The sequence below is a fragment of the Bubalus kerabau genome, chromosome 2 (assembly GCF_029407905.1).
Source record: "Bubalus kerabau isolate K-KA32 ecotype Philippines breed swamp buffalo chromosome 2, PCC_UOA_SB_1v2, whole genome shotgun sequence".
NCBI lineage: Eukaryota > Metazoa > Chordata > Mammalia > Artiodactyla > Bovidae > Bubalus > Bubalus kerabau.
The window spans coordinates 35854093-35876054 of record NC_073625.1 but is presented as its reverse complement, the minus strand read 5'-3'; the positions used below and the strand labels follow the sequence as shown (position 1 = coordinate 35876054).

Genomic DNA, 21962 nt, shown 5'->3' with positions numbered 1-21962 from the left:
CTTCCAATCAAAGCTGCTGCTGCTGCTGCTAAATCGTTTCAGTCATGTCTGACTCTGTGCGACCCCATAGACAGCAGCCCACCAGGCTCCCCCGTCCCTGGGATTCTCCAGGCAAGAACACTGGAGTGGGTTGCCATTTCCTTCTCCAACGCATGAAAGTGAAAAGTGAAAGTGAAGTCACTCAGTCATGTCTGACTCTTCACAACCCCATGGGCTTCAGACTATCAGGCTTCTTCGTCCATGGGATTTTCCAGGCAAGAGTACTGGAGTGGGGTGCCATTGTCTTCTCCACCAATCAAAGCTAAATAAGAACAAAATCTTTCTTCCTCTATGGAAAGTGGTGCTGGGATGAAAATCAGGGAATACAGTACTGAAACTCCTCCCTCCCCATGAAACATTCCACTTCTGCATTTGTTTACGCCACTTAACCTACTTGCCAAATAAACTCAGGGCAACTATTTACCTGAAACTGCTTGCTCTCATCTATCAAGAGCCTGAGTGACGAGTGACGTCGCTCAGTCGTGTCCGACTCTTTGCGACCCCATGGACTGTGGCCTACCACGCTCCTCCGTCCAGGGGATTTTCCAGGCAAAAGTACTGGAGTGGCTTGCCGTTTCCTTCTCCAGAGGATCTTCCCGACCAAGGGATTGAACCCAGGTCTTCCGCATTGTAGGCAGATGCTTGACTGTCTGAGCCACCAGGGAAGTCAAGAGCCTACTGTTGCTTAAATAAATCCTCACTTTGCTTTATGAACCTTCCTGTCTTGTCTCTGAATTCTTTCTGCAATAAAACAAAGATATTTCACTGGAAACAACTCTAAACTAAGATCTCCAATTCAGCGAGAGTTGGGAATAAAATAAAATATATAAGTGCTTCAGTCCTAATTCCACTGAAAAATAAAATATGACTCATCACCTTCTAATTTCTTGAACCTCACTGAACACTCAAAATACCTTTAGGATCTAAAAACCAAAACACTCTCTAATTAAAAGTTGTCCAAAGATTCATATTTCTCTATAAACTTAACTTAGTTTACATTTTCAGGTTTATGTGGAAGATAGCTTATGAACATATACCCTGTATATTAGAAATGTAATGACATTTCTAAATTAATTTTAATATGATTGGAATTATAAGAATCACCAAAGTATTGAATGGTAATGGTCTATGTGTGTGTGTGTATATATATATATATATGTACACATTTTTGTGTAAGGTGGTGTATGAAAAGGGTTTGTGTAATCAATACTTTTAGAGATCAGAAGTTATCAGGGTCTATTTCAATGTGTTCTTGCAGTTGAATAACCAGGTCGGAACTGTGCGACGTGGAATCTGGTTCTTAGCTGGAAACCTAGGTTTCCTGTGATGAGGAGTCCCTCAGGTATTGCATATGCAGCGTAATTCTTAAACAATGGCACTGTGTGTATTCCATTTCATTATTATTTAAATAAGCTCATAAATATTTTATGAAGAATTCAAGAATGGAAGCTTTGCATCTGGACACTCTGACAGTATGGCTTCCATCTGATTTGTTTTTCTATCAGATGTAGAGTTATCATATTATCATAAAATATGGTAATAGCAGAACATTACCCTGGAAAAAATGCTGAGGCTAATAATATAATGTATAAAACATACCATCTCAACATATTTCCAACTCTTTGTATGCAGTTTTATAATAAATCCATGGAAGAAGAAAAAGGGCAAAAGAATTCAAGCACAGGGTGACTATAAAACTGTACATTGAAGTTTTCTAATATTGATAGTAAGATGTTATTAATTTAAGACATATTAATACAAAACTAGATAAATTAAGGTTCTCCTAGGGATGTTAACTCATCCTCATTTAATATATATTACATGTGTTATTTTAAATTACCAGTTAGGTTTCTAAATACATATTTTATTGTGCAGGCTCTATAATGTTGATAATATAATGTTACCATGAGAACTGTAACTTTTCTGTAGTGACATATATGTTTAGATTTGTAACCTTGTTGTTACATTAGCATTGAATTGTTTTTCCTATATATTTCTTATGGTTTTGAAAGAGAAAGTGTATAAAAAGTAGTTTTAAAAAGCACCCTCAATTGTGGAAATACACATACTAAATATATACTGTAATATTGCTGAATTATAAAAAATCTATAATCAATATCATTCCAGTGGAGAACAATGGTATTTTGTGAAAATAAAATAATATGTCACTTAATATAAGTATTTCATTATCTTTATCTTTTTAATGCATTTATATAGAAATTAATATTTTGAGTCTATTCAATTTTTCCCATTTATGTTTTAATTACTTAATTTTTAATTTCTCTCAACATATCTGTAAACTACTGTTTACCATCTGTGAGATTTTCACAATTAAGATTTGAAACTCTAGATTTCCTTATTGTACATTAACTTTAACTGTTTCCCTTGAACAATTATTTTAAATAAATATGATGTAGCAACACTGATTAAAACAGTTCATAAATGATTGCTTCAATATACACACATTTTAAATATATAGCAGGAAAAATGAGAGGTTAGACTTCAGTATGTTCTTATTTCACTTAAAAATTAGGATAATTTCAACATTAAATACATTTATGATTAATTTATTTCTTTTGAGGGCTGATAAAAAAATTTGGATTTTTGATCCTTTATGAGTTAAAAATCTCAACTGTGCACTTCTGTGTAAAATATTATTTTGTGAACATTTACAACATATGAGAAGTCATTTTATTTGCATATTTAAAAATTATAATACCTCAGTTACATTCTCCTAAGCAAAGTTATCTATTCTCCAGTTGTGCTTAATCTTAAAACAATGAATATCAAACAAATAGATATTAAACAAGAGAATTGTGGCTCATTGCAACTTTGTTTCACAAGATTTGACACAGCCATTGAAATTATATGTAACACTGTGTGTGTGTGTGTGTATGTGTGTGTGTGTGTAGTTGAGAAGGGCAAACTATCACAGTCAATCACCAAACACTTGATTTGTGTTTATCTAACAAAATACACATCATCATTAAAACAACACTCATCTTTGCTAGTGCCGCACCATATGCCAGGTTACAATGAATGACAGAAAAGCCCTCTGAGGACTTGTGTTGGTTAGACCTACTTGAGTCTGACCAGAAACAATAGACACCAAGTCTCTCTGAGAAGGTGTCTATGAGCATTTCTGGAAAATTCAATATGAAGTTTCTATGTCTCAAAAGATTCAAAGAACAGTATTCTTGAGGACTGGCATATCACCTATGTGAGCTCTCAATGAAGGTCATACTCTAGTGAAAATTTTTGGCTAAAACACTGGAGTGCAATATATAGGCTATAAGTAGGATGGCTGGTTTTAATTCAGGAAATTACATAAAGTTGAAATTAGATGAGATAATAGATTGCAGGAGAGAGTACAATGCACTATCTTCATTCTATGTATAATATTCATTCGACTGTAAGTATTATCATCCCTCTCTTTTAATCAATCAAGTGTGGGAGACATACCTGTCTCCCACAGGTCTATGATAATGTGACAAGGGTGCATGAATGCTCAGTTCCTCAGTTGTGTCTGATTTTTGTGACCACATAGACTTTGGCCCACCAGGCTCTTCTGACCATGGAATTTTCCAGACAAGAATACTGGAGTGAATTGCCATTTCCTTCTCCAGGGAATTTTCCCGACTCAGGGACTGAACCTGAATCTTCTGCGTCTCTTGCACTGCAGGTGGACTTTTTACCCACTGAGCCGCCTGGGAGTCCCAGAGACAGCATATCTGGGACAAATCCAACAATAAACAAAATTTGAATAAATTTTACTATAATTATTACTTCTGCCATTACATTTTTCTACTTTATTATTTATCATTGAAATATATTATTGATAGTTATGGAATAACGGAAGAAGATTACTGAGGAGGTTGGTAGAATTCATTTAGAAATTAAAATTTTTCATCAATTATATTAGTTTCCTTAAGTGACTATTTGATTTGGTTATGCAATGTGGTATGCAATAGGAGATAGGCTTGAATTGGAGGAATACAAGAAAAAGACAATGAATTTGTTCTTATTCCAAAAGTGGATGGGTTTTAGTTGTTTTTGGACTGCACAAATTAAAGAGTATAGAATGGATTAGAAGACAAATGTAGGATAATAAAGAAATAGAGTGAGCCAAAGAAAATGATAACTATGAAAAATATTTCAGTGGATGGCATTATCTATACAATTATATTTACTGCCTGCTCTAGAATTTGAAATGGAATAACACTATTAAAGTATACTTGCTAATAAACTGGTTGTATTTAGGCATACCATTCCCTTCTCCAGGGGATCTTGCTGACCTAGGAATAGAACCCAGAATGGCAGGTAGATTCTTTACTGCATGAGCCACCAGGGAAGCCCCATTAAATACATATGTAACTCAAAGTATTACTAGTTAATAATATCTTTCATTTGTATAGCTTTATCTATTCCTAATGTCTCATACATATTTCTTTATTTTTCATCTAAAAGAAGTACATTTTTTTTCAAGGAAACTTGCATTTTTAAGGTCAATATATAACACTTTCTTTCTGTGTCTGTACGCAGTCTCTCGTGTCCGACTCTGTGACTCCATGGACTGTAGCCGCCAGGCTCCTCTGTCCATGAGGATCCTCCAGGGAAGAACACTGGAGTGGGTTGCCATGTTTTCCTCCAGGGGATATTCCCAGCCCAGGGAATGAACCCAGGTCTCCTGCATTGCAGGCAGATTTTTTACCATCTGAGCTACCAGGGAAAGCTTTGCCAAATTCTTAGCCTTATAATTATCATTATTCAAGAAAGATAGAATTGCATCTAGGTAGAAGTTAGATTTTACAGGAAACCTAATGCAGTAAATGAAATTCACTTACAGTAAAATTTAAAAAAAAAATTAAGAAGCACTTGAATCACCCATTAAGTTCAGCCTACTTATTTATACTTGCATATATATGTACGTGTATATATATATATATATATATATATATATATACTTGCATATATAACCCTGTAATGAAATACATAAATGTACACACATGATAAGCAGTGATATGAAAATGGATACCACATGATACATATATATTTTTTACCTAGCCTGACAAAATTAATTAAAAAGTTCTTTTTCAGAGTGCAGAATTTGTGCTTTCACAATATAAAGAGAATATGACCCAATTTCTAATGGTAGTGTTTAATTTAAACATTGGCTTCTCTGTTTCTAATATCTTTAAGCTTACATGAGAAGTATTTTTTGATAAATACTAATTAAGAAAACAAGTATTACAAAATAGCAAGTTTAAGAACAAAATTAATTACATAGTTTTTTCTCTATTGTTCCAAAATAATTATGCATTTGTAATGATCTAACCCACAATTGAAACAGTAATGCATGGTTTGACTCTAAGTATTGATTAAGTATTGATAGAACTAAAGTATAAATGCAGGCTACCATCCATATTTAAATAGATTCAGTAGAGTGGAAGTGACAATCAGTTAATTCATTCACTTATTTAATGAAGATATTTACTGTTGCTTGTGCATGCACGTTAAGTTGATTCAGTCATGTCTGACTTTTTTTGACTCTATGAACTGTAGCCTGCCAGGCTCCTCTATCCATGGGGATTCTCAGGAAAGAATACTGGAGTGAGTTGCCATGCCCTACTCCAAAGCATCTTCCTGACTCAGGGACTGAACCTGTTTTTCTTTTTATTTTATTTTATTTTATTTTTAAACTTTACATAATTGTATTAGTTTTGCCAAATATCAAAATGAATCCGCCACAGGTATACATGTGTTCCCCATCCTGAACCCTCCTCCCTCCCCATTCCATCCCTCTGGGTCGTCCCAGTGCACCAGCCCCAAGCATCCAGTATCGTGCATTGAACCTGGACTGGCAACTCCTTTCATACATGATATTTTACATGTTTCAATGCCATTCTCCCAAATCTTCCCATCCTCTCCCTCTCTCACAGAGTCCATAAGACTGTTCTATACATCAGTGTCTCTTTTGCTGTCTCATACACAGGGTTATTGTTACCATCTTTCTAAGTTCCATATATATGCGTTAGTATACTGTATTGGTGTTTTTCTTTCTGGCTTACTTCACTCTGTATAATAGGCTCCAGTTTCATCCACCTCATTAGAACTGATTCAAATGTATTCTTTTGAATGGCTGAGTAATACTCCATTGTGTATATGTACCACTGCTTTCTTATCCATTCATCTGCTGATGGACATCTAGGTTGCTTCCATGTCCTGGCTATTATAAACAGTGCTGTGATGAACATTGGGGTACACGTGTCTCTTTCCCTTCTGGTTTCCTCAGTGTGTATGTCCAGCAGTGGGATTGCTGGATCATAAGGCAGTTCTAGTTCCAGTTTTTTAAGGAATCTCCACACTGTTCTCCATAGTGGCTGTACTAGTTTGCATTCCCACCAACAGTGCAAGAGGGTTCCCTTTTCTCCACACCCTTTCCAGCATTTATTGCTTGTAGACTTTTGGATCGCAGCCATTCTGACTGGTGTGAAATGGTACCTCATAGTGGTTTTGATTTGCATTTCTCTGATAATGAGTGATGTTGAGCATCTTTTCATGTGTTTGCTAGCCATCTGTATGTCTTCTTTGGAGAAATGTCTGTTTAGTTCTTTGGCCCATTTTTTGATTGGGTCATTTATTTTTCTGGAGTTGAGCTGTAGGGGTTGCTTGTATATTTTTGAGATTAGTTGTTTGTCAGTTGCTTCATTTGCTATTATCTTCTCCCATTCTGAAGGCTGTCTTTTCACCTTGCTAATAGTTTCCTTTGATGTGCAGAAGCTTTTATGGTTAATTAGGTCCCATTTGTTTATTTTTGCTTTTATTTCCAATATTCTTGGAGGTGGGTCATAGAAGATCCTGCTGTGATGTATGTCAGAGAGTGTTTTTCCTATGTTCTCCTCTAGAAATTTTATAGTTTCTGGTCTTACGTTTAGATCTTTAATCCATTTTGAGTTTATTTTTGTGTATGGTGTTAGAAAGTGTTCTAGTTTCATTCTTTTACAAGTGGTTGACCAGATTTCCCAGCACCACTTGTTAAAGAGATTGTCTTTAATCCATTGTATATTCTTGCCTCCTTTGTCAAAGATAAGGTGTCCATATGTGCGTGGACTTATCTCTGGGCTTTCTATTTTGTTCCATTGATCTATATTTCTGTCTTTGTGCCAGTACCATACTGTCTTGATAACTGTGGCTTTGTAGTAGAGCCTGAAGTCAGGTAGGTTGATTCCTCCAGTTCCATTCTTCTTTCTCAAGATCGCTTTGGCTATTCGAGGTTTTTTGTATTTCCATACAAATTGTGAAATTATTTGTTTTAGCTCTGTGAAGAATGCTGTTGGTAGCTTGATAGGGATTGCATTGAATCTATAGATTGCTTTGGGTAGTATACTCATTTTCACTATACTGATTCTTCCAATCCATGAACATGGTATATTTCTCCATCTGTTTGTGTCCTCTTTGATTTCTTTCACCAGTGTTTTATAGTTTTCTATATATAGGTCTTTAGTTTCTTTAGGTAGATATATTCCTAAGTATTTTATTCTTTCCATTGCAATGGTGAATGGAATTGTTTCCTTAATTTCTCTTTCTGTTTTCTTATTATTAGCATATAGGAATGCAAGGGATTTCTGTGTGTTGACTTTATATCCTGCAACTTTACTATAGTCATTGATTAGTTCTAGTAATTTTCTGGTGGAGTCTTTACGGTTTTTTATGTAGAGGATCATGTCATCTGCAAACAGTGAGAGCTTTACTTCTTCTTTTCCAATTTGGATTCCTTTCATTTCTTTTTCTGCTCTGATTGCTGTGGCCCAAACTTCCAAAACTATGTTGAATAGTAATGGTGAAAGTGGGCACCCTTGTCTTGTTCCTGACTTTAGAGGAAATGCTTTCAATTTTTCACCATTGAGGATAATGTTTGCTGTGGGTTTGTCATATATAGCTTTGATTATGTTGAGGTATGTTCCTTCTATTCCTGCTTTCTGGAGAGTTTTGATCATAAATGGATGTTGAATTTTGTCAAAGGCTTTCTCTGCATCTATTGAGATAATCATATGGTTTTTATTTTTCAATTTGTTAATGTGGTGTATTACACTGATTGATTTGCGGATATTGAAGAATCCTTGCATCCCTGGGATAAAGCCCACTTGGTCATGGTGTATGATCTTTTTAATGTGTTGTTGGATTCTGATTGCTAGAATTTTGTTAAGGATTTTTGCATCTATGTTCATCAGTGATATTGGCCTGTAGTTTTCTTTTTTTGTGGGATCTTTGTCAGGTTTTGGTATTAGGGTGATGGTGGCCTCATAGAATGAGTTTGGAAGTTTACCATCCTCTGCAATTTTCTGGAAGAGTTTGAGCAGGATAGGTGTTAGCTCTTCTCTAAATTTTTGGTAGAATTCAGCTGTGAAGCCATCTGGACCTGGGCTTTTGTTTGCTGGAAGATTTTTGATTACAGTTTCAATTTCCATGCTTGCAATGGGTCTGTTAAGATTTTCTATTTCTTCCTGGTCGAGTTTTGGAAAGTTGTACTTTTCTAAGAATTTGTCCATTTCTTCCACGTTGTCCATTTATTGGCATATAATTGTTGATAGTAGTCTATTATGATCCTTTGTATTTCTGTGTTGTCTATTGTGATCTCTCCATTTTCATTTCTAATTTTATTGATTTGATTTTTCTCCCTTTGTTTCTTGATGAGTCTGGCTAATGGTTTGTCAATTTTATTTATCCTTTCAAAAAACCAGCTTTTGGTTTTGTTGATTTTTGCTATGATCTCTTTTGTTTCTTTTGCATTTATTTCTGCTCTAATTTTTAAGATTTCTTTCCTTCTACTAACCCTGGGGTTCTTCATTTCTTCCTTTTCTAGTTGCTTTAAGTGTAGAGTTAGGTTATTTATTTGACTTTTTTCTTGTTTCTTGAGGTATGCCTGTATTGCTATGAACTTTCCCCTTTGGACTGATTTACCATGTCCCACAGGTTTTGGGTTGTTGTGTTTTCATTTTCATTCGTTTCTATGCAAATTTTGATTTCTTTTATGATTTCTTCTGTGATTTGTTGGTTATTCAGCAGCGTGTTGTTCAGCCTCCATATGTTGGAATTTTTAATAGTTTTTCTCTTGTAATTGAGATCTAATCTTACTGCATTGTGGTCAGAAAAGATGCTTGGAATGATTTCTATTTTTTTGAATTTACCAAGGCTAGCTTTATAGTCCAGGATGTGATCTATCCTGGAGAAGGTTCCATGTGGGCTTGAGAAAAAGGTGAAATTCATTGTTTTGGGATGAAATGTCCTATAGATATCAATTAGGTCTAACTGGTCTATTGTATCATTTAAAGCTTGTGTTTCCTTGTTAATTTTCTGTTTAGTTGATCTATCCATAGGTGTGAGTGGGGTATTAAAGTCTCCCAGTATTATTGTGTTATTGTTAATTTCTCGTTTCATACTTGTTAGCATTTGTCTTACATACTGCGGTGCTCCCGTGTTGGGTGCATATATATTTATAATTGTTATATCTTCTTCTTGGATTGATCCTTTGATCATTATGTAGTGACCATCTTTGTCTCTTTTCACAGTCTTTGTTTTAAAGTCTATTTTATCTGATATGAGTATTGCTACTCCTGCTTTCTTTTGGTCCCTATTTGCATGGAAAATCTTTTTCCAGCCCTTCACTTTCAGTCTGTATGTGTCCCCTGTTTTGAGGTGGGTCTCTTGTAGACAGCATATGTAGGGGTCTTGTTTTTGTATCCATTCAGCCAGTCTTTGTCTTTTGGTTGGGGCATTCAACCCATTTATGTTTAAGGTAATTACTAATAAGTATGATCCCGTTGCCATTTACTTTATTGTTTTGGGTTCAAATTTATACACCGTTTTTGTGTTTCCTGTCTAGAGAATATCCTTTAGTATTTGTTGGAGAGCTGGTTTGGTGGTGCAGAATTCTCTCAGCTTTTGCTTGTCTGAAAAGCTTTTGATTTCTCCTTCATACTTGAATGAGATCCTTGCTGGGTACAATAATCTGGGCTGTAGGTTATTTTCTTTCATCTTTTTAAGTATGTCTTGCCATTTCCTCCTGGCTTGAAGAGTTTCTATTGAAAGATCAGCTGTTATCCTTATGGGAATTCCCTTGTGTGTTATTTGTTGTTTTTCCCTTGCTGCTTTTAATATTTGTTCTTTGTGTTTGATCTTTGTTAATTTGATTAATATGTGTCTTGGGGTGTTTCGCCTTGGGTTCATCCTGTTTGGGACTCTCTGGGTTTCTTGGACTTGGGTGATTATTTCCTTCCCCATTTTAGGGAAGTTTTCAACTATTATCTCCTCAAGTATTTTCTCATGGTCTTTCTTTTTGTCTTCTTCTTCTGGGACCCCTATGATTCGAATGTTGTAGCGTTTAATATTGTCCTGGAGGTCTCTGAGATTGTCCTCATTTCTTTTAATTTGTTTTTCTTTTATCCTCTCTGATTCATTTATTTCTACCATTCTATCTTCTAATTCACTAATCCTATCTTTTGCCTCTGTTATTCTACTATTTGTTGCCTCTAGAGTGTTTTTAATTTCACTTATTGCATTATTCATTACATATTGACTCTTTTTTATTTCTTCTAAGTCCTTGTTAAACCTTTCTTGCATCTTCTCAATCCTTGCCTCCAGGCTATTTATCTGTGATTCCATTTTAATTTCAAGATTTTGGATCAGTTTCACTATCATTATTCAGAATTCTTTATCAGGTAGATTCCCTATCTCTTCCTCTTTTGTTTGGTTTGGTGGGCATTTATCCTGTTCCTTTATCTGCTGGCTATTCCTCTGTCTCTTCATCTTGTTTAAATTGCTGAGTTTGGGGTGTCCTTTCTGTATTCTGGCAGTTTGTGGAGTTCTCTTTATTGTGGCATTTCCTCACTGTGTGTGGGTTTGTACAGGTGGCTTGTCACGGTTTCCTGGTTAGGGAAGCTTGTGTCGATGTTCTGGTCGATGGAGCTGTATTTCTTCTCTCTGGAGTGTAATGAAATGTCCAGTAATGTGTTATGAGATGTCTATGGCTTTGGGGTGACTTTGGGCAGCCTGTATCTTGAAGCTCAGGGCTGTGTTCCTTTGTTGCTGGAGAATTTGCTTGGTATGTCTTGCCCTGGAACTTGTTGGCCCTTGTGTGGTGCTTGGTTTCAGTGTCAGTATGGAGGCGTTTGATGAGCTCCTGTCAATTAATGTCCCTTAGAGTCAGGAGTTCCCTGGAGTCAGGGTTTGGACTTAAGCCTCCTGCTTCCAGTTATCGGTCTTATTTTTACAGTAGTTTCAAAACTTCTCCTTCTATACAGCACCATTGATAAAACATCTACGTTAAAGATGAAAAGTTTCTCTACTGTGAGGGTTACTCAGAGAGGTTCACAGCGTTACATGGAGAAGAGAAGTGGGAGGAGGGAGTTAGTGGTGACCCAAATGAGATGAGGTGGAATCAATAGTGGAGAGAGTGGGCTAGCCAGTAGTCACTTCCTTATGTGCACTCCACAACTGGACCGCTCAGAGATGTTCACGGAGTTATACAGAGAAGAGAAGAAGGAGGCAGGAGACAGAGGTGGCCAGAAGGATAAAAGGGGGAAATGAAAAGGAGGGAGACAGATCCAGCCAGTAATCAGTTCCCTAAGTGTTCTCCACCGTCTGGAACACACAGAAATTCACAGAGTTGGGTAGAGTAGAGAGGGGTTAGGGAGGAGATACAGGTGACCTGGTGGAGAAAACGGAGAGTCCAAAGGGCGAGAGAGCAGTCAAGCCAGTAATCTCGTTCCCTAGTGAAAAATGGGTCCTGAAGATTGGGTTCTTAAAGGTACAAAATTGGTAACAAATACATAAAAGCAAAAATTAAAAATCTAGAGTAGAGTTTGGAATTTCAAAAATGTGATGTTAATGAAAAGAAGAAGGAAAAGAAAGAGAGAAAAAACGAACAAAGAAAAACAAACAAGGTTGCGAAAATTATAAAGAAACTACAGGTACAAAATTGATAACTAATATCAAAAAGCAAAAATTAAAAATCTAGAGTAGAGTTTGGAATTTCAAAAATACAATGTTAAAAAAAAAGAAGAAGAAGAAAAATAAAGAGAGAAAACAAACAAACCAACAAAAACAATGTTGCAAAAATTATAAAGAAAATACAGGTACAAAATTGATATCAAATACCAAAAAGCATAAATTAAAAATCTTGAGTAGAGTTTGGAATTGCAGATATATGATGTTATATAAAAGAAGAAGAGAAAGAAACAAGGGGGAAAAAAAAAGTCACAGAAATTATAAAAAAAAAACTATATGTACAAAATTGATAACATATACCAAAAGGCTAAAATTAAAAATCTAGAGTAGAGTTTGGAATTTCAAAAATACGATGTTAAAGAAAAGAAGAAGGAAAAGAAAGAGAGAAAAAATGAACAAAGAAAAACAAACAAGGTCGTGAAAGTTATAAAGAAACTATGGTATAAAATTGATAACTAATATCAAAAAGCAAAAGTTAAAAATCTAGAGTAGAGTGTGGAATTTCAAAAATACAATGTTAAAAAAAAGGAAGAAGAAAAATAAAGAGAGAAAACAAACAAACCAACAAAAACAATGTCGCAAAAATTATGAAGAAAATATAGGTACAAAATTGATATCAAATACCAAAAAGCATAAATTAAAAATCTTGAGTAGAGTTTGGAATTGCAGATATACGATGTTATACAAAAGAAGAAGAGAAAGAAACAGAGGGAAAAAAAAGTCACAGAAATTATGAAAAAAAACTATAGGTACAAAATTGATAACATATACCAAAAGGCTAAAATTAAAACTCTAGAGTAGAGTTTGGAATTTCAAAAATACAATGTTAAAGAAAAGAAGAAAAATAAAAAAACAAAGCAAAACAAAACACGGTCAAAAAATTATAAAATATATATATGAAGTTTGCTGAAGAAAAAAAAATAGGGTCTTTTTTTTTTTTTTGCAAAGTAATAGTTATAAAAGTGAAAATTAAAGGACAATAGAGGACTTAATTTTTTTTTTTTAATTTAAAAAAAAAAGAAAGAAAGAAAGATTGATCGTAAAAATAGTAAAAATATATCTAGGTCTTTCTCTGGTTTTGTTGTGAGTATTGTGGGTTCAGTTCATTTTTGGCTAGTTCCTTGGTCTGACTTATATTTCTCAAGATCTATAGGCCCCTTCCTATGTAGTTCGTAGTAACCACAGGGTTTTAATCTATGGCCTGTAGCTTCCAAGGCGTTTCCCTCTGTTATAGCTTCTTCTGTTTGCTGGTCTCTTCAGTGTCCGGTTCCCGCCCTGACACAAAGGGGACGGTGGAGGACACTATTTTTTTTTTTATTTTTTTTATTTAGGCTCACTTGTTCAGCCGCGCTGTGGGGAGGGAGGGAGGGATGCTGCAAACAGATAACACTGGCGTGCGCTCGCAGTGCCTCAGCCACACTGGGTCTGCCCCTGCTCACGGCGCGTGTAGCCTCCCTGCCCACACTGCTCGGGCTCTAGGTTGTTCCGCTGGGAACAATCAGAGGCCGGCCCTGGGCTGAGCTCCCAGGTCCAAGCCGCTCAGGTTCAGGCACTCGGGTAGTCCTCAGAGGCGCAGACTCGGTTGGGCCTGCGTTTTGTGCTCTTCCCAGATCTGAGCAGCTCAGGTGATGTGTTTGGCGGGCGCCAATGCTGCGACTTATCGCCTCCCCGCCACTCGGTTATCTGGGTGTAAAACCGGCTCACCTTCTCAGGCAGATGTTGATCATCCAGACCCCCAAGAAGTTTTAGTTAGCAAAGAAGCCTGCTTACAGTTTTATAGATAGTGTCTCTCTTGGGTTGCGATTGCCCCCTTACGGCTCTGGCTGCCTGTCACCGGAGGGGGAAGGTCTGCAACCGGCTATCTCTGTTCAGTCCTTTGTTCTGTGTGCGGGCCTGGCGGTGTCTTAGGTTAGGGCTGGCTTTTCGCATGGTAGATATCCCACAGTCTGGTTTGCTAGCCCAAATTATTTCACTCAGATAGCACTCAGGACATTCCAGCCGATTCTTACTCTAAGGGACACAGCCCGCGCCCCGCCTCCCTGCCCAGCCCCTGCTTGCTAATGCCGTGTGCAGGCGTCTGCGCTGCTTCTCTGCTGGGGGAGTTACCGTAGGGCTCACAATCTGCGATTTTTAATTGTTTATTTATTTACTTTCTCCCTTTTATGTTGCCCTCTGTGCTTCCAAAGCTCGGCACAGATTCGGCAGTGAGAAGGTTTCCTGGTGTTTGGAAACTTCTCTCTTTTTAAGACTCCCTTCCCGGGACGGAACACCATCCCTCCCTCTTTTGTCTCTTTTTTTGTCTTTTATATTTTTTCCTACCTCTTTTCGAAGAGTTGGGTTGCTTTTCTGGGTGCCTGATGTCCTCTGCCGGCATTCAGAAGTTGTTTTGTGGAATTTACTCGACGTTTAAATGCTCTTTTGATGAATTTGTGGGGGAGAAAGTGTTCTCTCCGTCCTACTCCTCCGCCATCTTGGCTCCTCCTCCCTGAACCTGTTTTTCTTATGTCTCTTGTATTGGCAGGTGAGTTCTTTACCATCAGCACCATCTAGGAAGCTCTTACTGTTGCCTACTCTATGGCAAACTTGGGGATGTAATAGAAAATGAGAGAAAAATTCTCTGTGTTCAGAAAGCTTGCATTGTAGTGACTGAGTTAGCAATGAATAAGCAAGGATATGACACATTTTCAACTGGTAGAGATTATTGTAAATAATATAGCAAAAATAAATTGTACTTGATAGTGACATGACTGTGGGAAAGGCAATATATTAGAGAAGGTAAAGTTAGGACAGAAAGAATTGCTAAAGCTATAAAGATTTGGAGATAGTTAGAAACAATGGTTTTGTGTCAACAAAGGACTCCAATGAGTCACACAATCATAAATGCAGTCTTATTTCCTAGATAAGTAAGCTGGAACAACAAAAGAATTCTTGGGGAATAGGATGTTTGAAATTGAAATATTGGGGGTAGTAAAATAATGGACAGTATCGAGTTCCAGAATATCATTGTATGTTTAGGTGTAGGATTCTAGAGGAAAATATTTTGAAGTGCAGATATGAAATAACTGAGAGGCAAGTGTGGTAGGTGGATCACCTGCATGGTGTTCAACCTGTTGCTAAGGATGACTCTGGGAAAGATAACTGAAAACTTCTGACTGGGTAGAGCTGACCTGAAGATTCCTAGAAGACCACAGTAAAGAGGTTTCAAACGAAGAGTGATAATCTGGAAATAGCTGTAAAGAGCAAATAGGATAATATCCACTAACAATTCTGTGCTATTTAGGGTACAGTTAGGTAAAAAATCAAATAAAATCCAATCAAGTAAAAACCTTTTTTTTGGAAGGGCAACAAAATAAGTAATGAAAGCTATAGAAAACCACATACTATTAAATTAAAAAAGCGAAGGGTCTCTTCAAAGCAAAAGATGATGGTGATTTTCTGATGTTAGACCATGGATGGTCTATGTTAGAGCAGATGGTAGAAAATTTGGGGAAATTGGAGAGGGTGGAATGGTGGATTGGATGAAGGGAGACATAAAATCATATGGGATAATCCTAGAAGACAATATACAACCTCAGATCTCCGGTATTTTTTTCCCCTTATTCCACATAGTTCCTATATAAAATCTACAGAATATTTATCCACACACATTTATTTTTCCTTTGTGCATGTGGATGTGTCCCTCGTCTCATTTTAGGTAATCCCTTGGTATGATCAATTCCATCGCTTTCTATTTCATGAGAGTTTATTATTCCCATTCTCTGGTTTGTATTCACTCTTTATTTCAGTATTGGATCTTTCCAGTAAGATTTTATATATGTTTATAGTTCTCCCATCTTAAACAAAATCCTTCCTTGAGAGTCTATATTTAGAACTCAACTTTAGTCCAATTTGTGACCTTCTTTCTCAGGAGAGGTGTTCTTTTAGCTTCCTGAACTGAATTTCATCATGTGGAAGGTAGGTTCTCACCCACCAACAAGCAATCCTTGGACACCAGCTGGGTGTCCTACAATCTCACTCCTTTCTGACCCTGTCTGGTGTGTGCAAGTTCAGTTGTGTCCAACTCTCTGCAGCCCTGTGGACTGTAGCCCAGTATGATCCTCTGTCCATGACATTTCCTGGGCAAGACTACTGGAGCAGGTTGCCATTTTCTCCTCCAGGGGATCTTCCCCTCTCAAAGATGGAATCCATGACTCCTGCTTCTTCTGGATTGGCAGGCAGGTTCTTTACCACTAGGCCACCTAGGAAGTCCATCTGACCGTATTTACCCAGAGATAATGTCCAATCCCACAGGCTAAGGATGCAAGATCGCTCCCCCTTAACCTCACTGCAGATATCAATTACAAGCCCAGGTTGTTATCTATACTTCTGACTGTCTATAAATCAAAGATTTCCATGATCCACGCCTTGGGTTCAACTAGGTTGCTGGAATGGCTCACAGAACTCAAGAAAGCTTTTGACTCAGGAGATCCCTGATCTATTACCAAAGATCTTAAAGGACAGGAATCAACAGCCAGATGATGAAATACAGAGGGCCAGGTCCCGACCAAAGGCATGTCTGTCCTTGTGGAGCCTGGGGTTTGGCATGATTGTACATGGGTGGGGATTCCCCAACCTGAAAGCTCTTATAATTCCGTTCTTCTGGGGTTTTATGGAGGCCTCATTAGACTGATTAAATCATCCGCTACAACCTGCAGTCTTACTGGTTTTCTCATTAACATAACAAAAGGCACCTTTGTTGCTCTCAACACTTAGGAAATCCAAGGATTTTAGAAGCTCTGTGCCAGAAATGTGGACAAAGACCTAATACATATTCCTTACTACAATTCACAATGTCACAGGTATGGAGACTTTTTTTTTTACATTAGTTAACTTCCAACAGACAGGAAACTTTTCTAAGCATTTTAAAGTTATTTTTCTACAAGAATCAAAATGTATATATGTTTGTGCTTGTATCTACACAGAAAACGTTTTGCATAGAAAAACATGTATTTATTTCACATTATTCTAAATAAATAAACAGAAAGTGCTGTCACCACACTTATAGCTCTCTTTGGTCCTAACATGAAACTATACTCTAAAGTATATACTTCCCGTACCTTAAAATAATTCTTAGACGAAAACTAAGAAAAATGCACTGTGAGACCACTAGAGTGACAAGGTAAGAGTAACAGTAGAGTCTAAGTGCCTTATTATGCTAAATGCAGGCACTTTTACTAAAAGATTTTCTTGTGGATAAATACTTTTAAACCCACATAGTAGACTCATCATTAAATATATACTGAAAGACTTTCATGAAGGTCTTAATGTAAAATTTTAATGTCAACTTCAAGTATGTGCTACCTATAAATATGCTGAAAATATTACTTGCATTCTTTCATCCATTATGACTAACTCTTTTAACCTCTCCTGTTTATAAAGCACTCAAATTACTGACAAAATTATAAGAGGCTGCAGAAAAGAAATTGAAGTTTAGCTCTCACTTCACATTAAGTAGAATACTGTCTGAACCACAATAACCAATAAAACAGTTTTCAGGAGCTTTTGGGAGATAAAAGACAGAGATGATCATCCAAAGATGTATTTGATGTCACAAATTATTATTCAGCACTTCACTTTTAAGACAAAAGCCTCCCCTTTCAAAGTGCTTTATGAATAGGTATATATGAAGGAAATATTTCTAGCTAATAATTGGTAACAGGCCAAACTTTTTTTTTTTAGTTCTGAATTACTGCTCTACAGAATGGAGAAGTCACTGAATGCTGGTGGGAATCAGGCTGACTGGTAAAGAAGGTCCCTTTTTTCTTTTCTATAGAAAAATCTTATATAGAATTTGAAAGAAACTGAAAAAAGTAATCTAAAACCATGCTTGCCTGTAACATAGGAAAAAGGAGAAATGTATTATTGGCTTCTTATTTTGTTATGTAGATGAAAAGATGAGAATGATAAAATTTAGCATTAGTGCTTTCAGAAAAATAAAAATATATATATATTGATCCATGAAATTATATTTCCCATATGTAAATTATACTATGTATATGGATACACAGAGGCTTCCCAGGTGGCATGGCAGTAAAGAATCTGCCTGCCAATGCAGGAGATGCAAGAGACGCAGGTTCAATCCCTGAGTCAGAGAGATCCCCTGGAGTAGGACATGGCAACCTACTCCTGTATTCTTGCCTGGAAAACCCCATGGACAAAGGACCCTGGTGGCTTACAGTCCATGGGGTCACAAAGACACAACTGAGCAACTGAGCACAAACTAGCACACACATACAATTCTCTGTAAAAATCCCCCTGCAGAGTCCAAAGTATAATTATTATCTTTCTCCATATGTTGTTTCTCATTTGCTTTATGCTGAATTTTTCTGACAGTTATTTACCTGTTCCCATTCCTTCTCTCCTTCACACACATCTTTTTGTTCAACATGTTATGAGAATACAAGGAAAAAAACGTACATGTAAACTTCTTTGCCTCTTATATCCTCTGATTCAAAATGCATCAATAGTTGCCTTAGAAAATGCCTAAGGCCTATAGGAATATAAATGAGTTTCAAACCTGTTTGTAGAATGATCTAGATAAGAGCAAGGTGAAAACACTTCAATTGATTTTCTTTTCCATAAAATGAGTATTCTATTAGAAAGACATTTCATGTAAGACAGAACTAATATTGTCCTCTAACACTTGCACAAAGAGTTAGATTGAAAATATCAACTCAATGCATACCAAAGTCAGAAATCCCTTCTCTTCTCCCTAAAATGTCTCCTATTCTCAGGATTTTTAGAAGATGCCTTCAGACGTTCTGTGGCCTGTTGATGTTAGTAGCATGACAATCCCACATATAACAGGAAAGGAACTGGTCAATCACAAGAAACAATTTCCATTAGATACCTAGACTAGGGTATCACTAGTCTGTAGTATTTCATAAGCATAAATTAGTTTATTTCGGCAAAGGACACATTGTTTTTTCCATTTCTAGACTATGATTTAAATAAAGACAGGAGTTAGAATTGAACATTATCTAACAGGAATGTGATTTTTGTATACACAAAGGGCAATCTTGAGAGAACTATAGGGAGTCTGATGAATAATATCATCAGGAATATATGTGAATCACTGAAATTTCCATTATTTGCTGCTTATTATTTTAATAAATATGCTGAAGTTATCTACTAGCATCACAATATTTTCAAGATGTCTTAGTTTTGTTACTCACCCTGCTTGGTCCATTTATTCATAAAATCACCACTGGAACTGAGCTTGATTTGCCTGTCATGAATACTCCAAAAAAAGGAACTATTGGATATGATTACTTCTGTTTCACAATCCCAGGAGTAGGAAAACGCAAGTGATAAAATAGAGGTACCTTTGAAGAAAAGAGAAAACAGAATGACACCACTGTTGATTCAAAGGGGGATCAAAAAACAGCAGCTTAGTATTAAAGCAGATGTTGTTGTTTAATTGCTAAGTCGTATCTCACTCTTTGTGACCCCATGGACTGCAGTAAGCCAGTCTCCTCTGTCCATGGGATTTCCCAGACAATAACACTGGAGTGGGTTGCCATTTCCTTTTTCAGGGGGTCTTCCTGACCTAGGGAATGAACTTGCATTTTAAGCTTGGCAGGTGGATTCTTTACCTCTGAACCACCTGGTAAGCCCCAGTAGAGCAGATACTTTTGCATTAAAGCACTGTCACTGGCCATTACCACTATTCCCTACTCCCCCAACAAAAGAAGCCAGTCTGTCCTTAAATGAAGACTTACTGGGACTAAGGCTGTGAAGATGTTGACAATGACATTGATAATAGTTACCTTTATTCATTTAGCAATAGTTGTGCCAGTTAATATCTAAACTTAGTACATATACTAAGACAGTTCTAGTGAAGCAGATGCAACTACTTCAACAGATAAATATGAAGCATAAAGAAGGCTAAGAAAAAATCCAAAGTCACAAGTCACAGGAGTTTAGAAAAGCCTGGGACATGTCACTTATGATTAAACCTGATTTAATCATTAACCTTGAAGCAACTCTTCCAAAACACTGCTAAAGTCTGAAGGTATTTAGAAACTCCACAAAAGATTTCAACTTACTTTGTATTATTTCATATAACCAGAAATTGTCTGGAAAGATAATTTTTATATCAGATATCTTGCCAGAAGCCGAATATACACTGATGAGCACACAGACAGAGCCCTGGCCTTTTGGAACATCATGTCTAGTAGGTTAACTCAGTATTTCTCAGGTCCCAGTCATATGCTGTTGCTTTATTTTTCAATGTATCCCCATATCGTAGTTGAGTTCATGTACTCCAATTATTCAAGTTGGAGGACTTATACTACCTGATTTTAAAAATCATTATTAAGCTAGAGTAAACAAAGCAATGTGATTTAAGCACAATGTGACAGGTTTATAAATAAATTGAATATAATAGTGAATCTGGGAATAGACCTACACAGTTAAGGTATATATTTTTTTAAACAAAGGAGCCAAAGTAATTCAATTGAGATTGATGACCTTAAAAATATAAGACTTGAATATTTAAATATTCATACAAAATAACTCTAGATCTAAATGCAAAAACATAAAACTATAGAGGAAAATAGAAGAATATATTCATGACCTCAGATTAGGCAAAAGTTCTTAGATCAAAAAAGTGTAAATTATAAAATAGAATTAATTAATAAGTTATAACTTATCAAAATTTAAAATATGTACTGTTCAAAGAAACTAAAAAGATAAGCCACTGATTAAGAATAAATATGGACAATATATATATCTGACTAAAGGCTTCTATTGAGAATATATATAACTGCTAAAACACAATAAGAAGACAAACTAATTTAAAGATGGGCAAATTATTTGAAGGCATTTCCTGAAAGAGTATATAATGTAGGCACATAAGTTTGTGAAATGATATTCAAAATCATTACTCATTAGCAAAATGCAAATAAAAGCCATAAGGAAATGTTGCTTTATACATATTACAGTGAGAAGGAGAAGGAGGAAGAAAAAGAAGAAAGGAGGGTAAACAGAAGAAGCAAAAAGGAGAAGGAGAAGAAGGGAAATAAGAACTTCAGAAATGCTGGTGATGAAAACGATGAGTAACTAGAATGTGTATGCGCTGTGAGTGAGAATGCAAAATGGTTGTTGTTGTTTAGTCACTCACTGGTGTCCGACTCTTTGTGACCCCATGGACTGTAGCCCACTTGGCTCCTCTGTCCATGGGATTCTCCAGGCAAGAATACTCGACTGGGTTGCCATTTACAGTTCCTATGTAAAACAGGATGGCATGTTTCTTACAATATTAAGTATAGACAAATGGAATTTGTTAACTCAATAAATATCCTTTATTTATGGAGTTAAAAACTCAAGATTTCTTCTGGCACATGTAGTTTTGGAGTCTATTCCTAAAGATCACAGCTACAGAAGACACGTTGGAAGAACAATAGTTTCACCTTGGCTGGATGTGGAGAAACCTTCCACGGTTTTCTTCATATTAACTCTTCTGTGCTTGCTAGTGAAAGTGAAAGTGGCTCAGTTGCGTCCAACTCTTTGTGACCCCATGGACTATATAGTCCATGGAATTCTCCAGGACAGAATACTGGAGTGGATAGCCATTCCCTTCCCGCGTTGCAGGCGGATTCTTTACCAGGTGAGCCACCAGGGAAGAATGTTCAACTGCTGTACAATTTCACTCATCTCACACACTAGCAAAACAGTGCTCCAAGCCAGGCTTCAAAAGTACATGAACCATGAATGTACAGATGGTCAAGCTGAATTTAAAAAAGGCAGAGGAACCAGAGGTCAAATCACCAACATCTGCTGGATCAAAGAAAAAGCAAGAGAGTTCCAGAAAAATATCTACTTCTGCTTTGTTGACTACGTCAAAGCTTTTGATCGTGTGGATCACAAATTTTGGA

General features: G+C 36.5%; 1 long non-coding RNA gene across 1 annotated transcript in view; it reads right to left on the bottom strand.

Moving 5' to 3' along the window:
* LOC129643212 (uncharacterized) overlaps nt 1–14496 on the bottom strand; it is a 55821-nt gene extending 41325 nt beyond the window's left edge. Inside the window, exon 1 of the long non-coding RNA XR_008710155.1 lies at nt 14365–14496. This is a non-coding gene — a long non-coding RNA (uncharacterized LOC129643212). The remainder of the gene's footprint in view (nt 1–14364) is intronic.
* Nucleotides 14497–21962: the final 7466 nt, after the last annotated feature.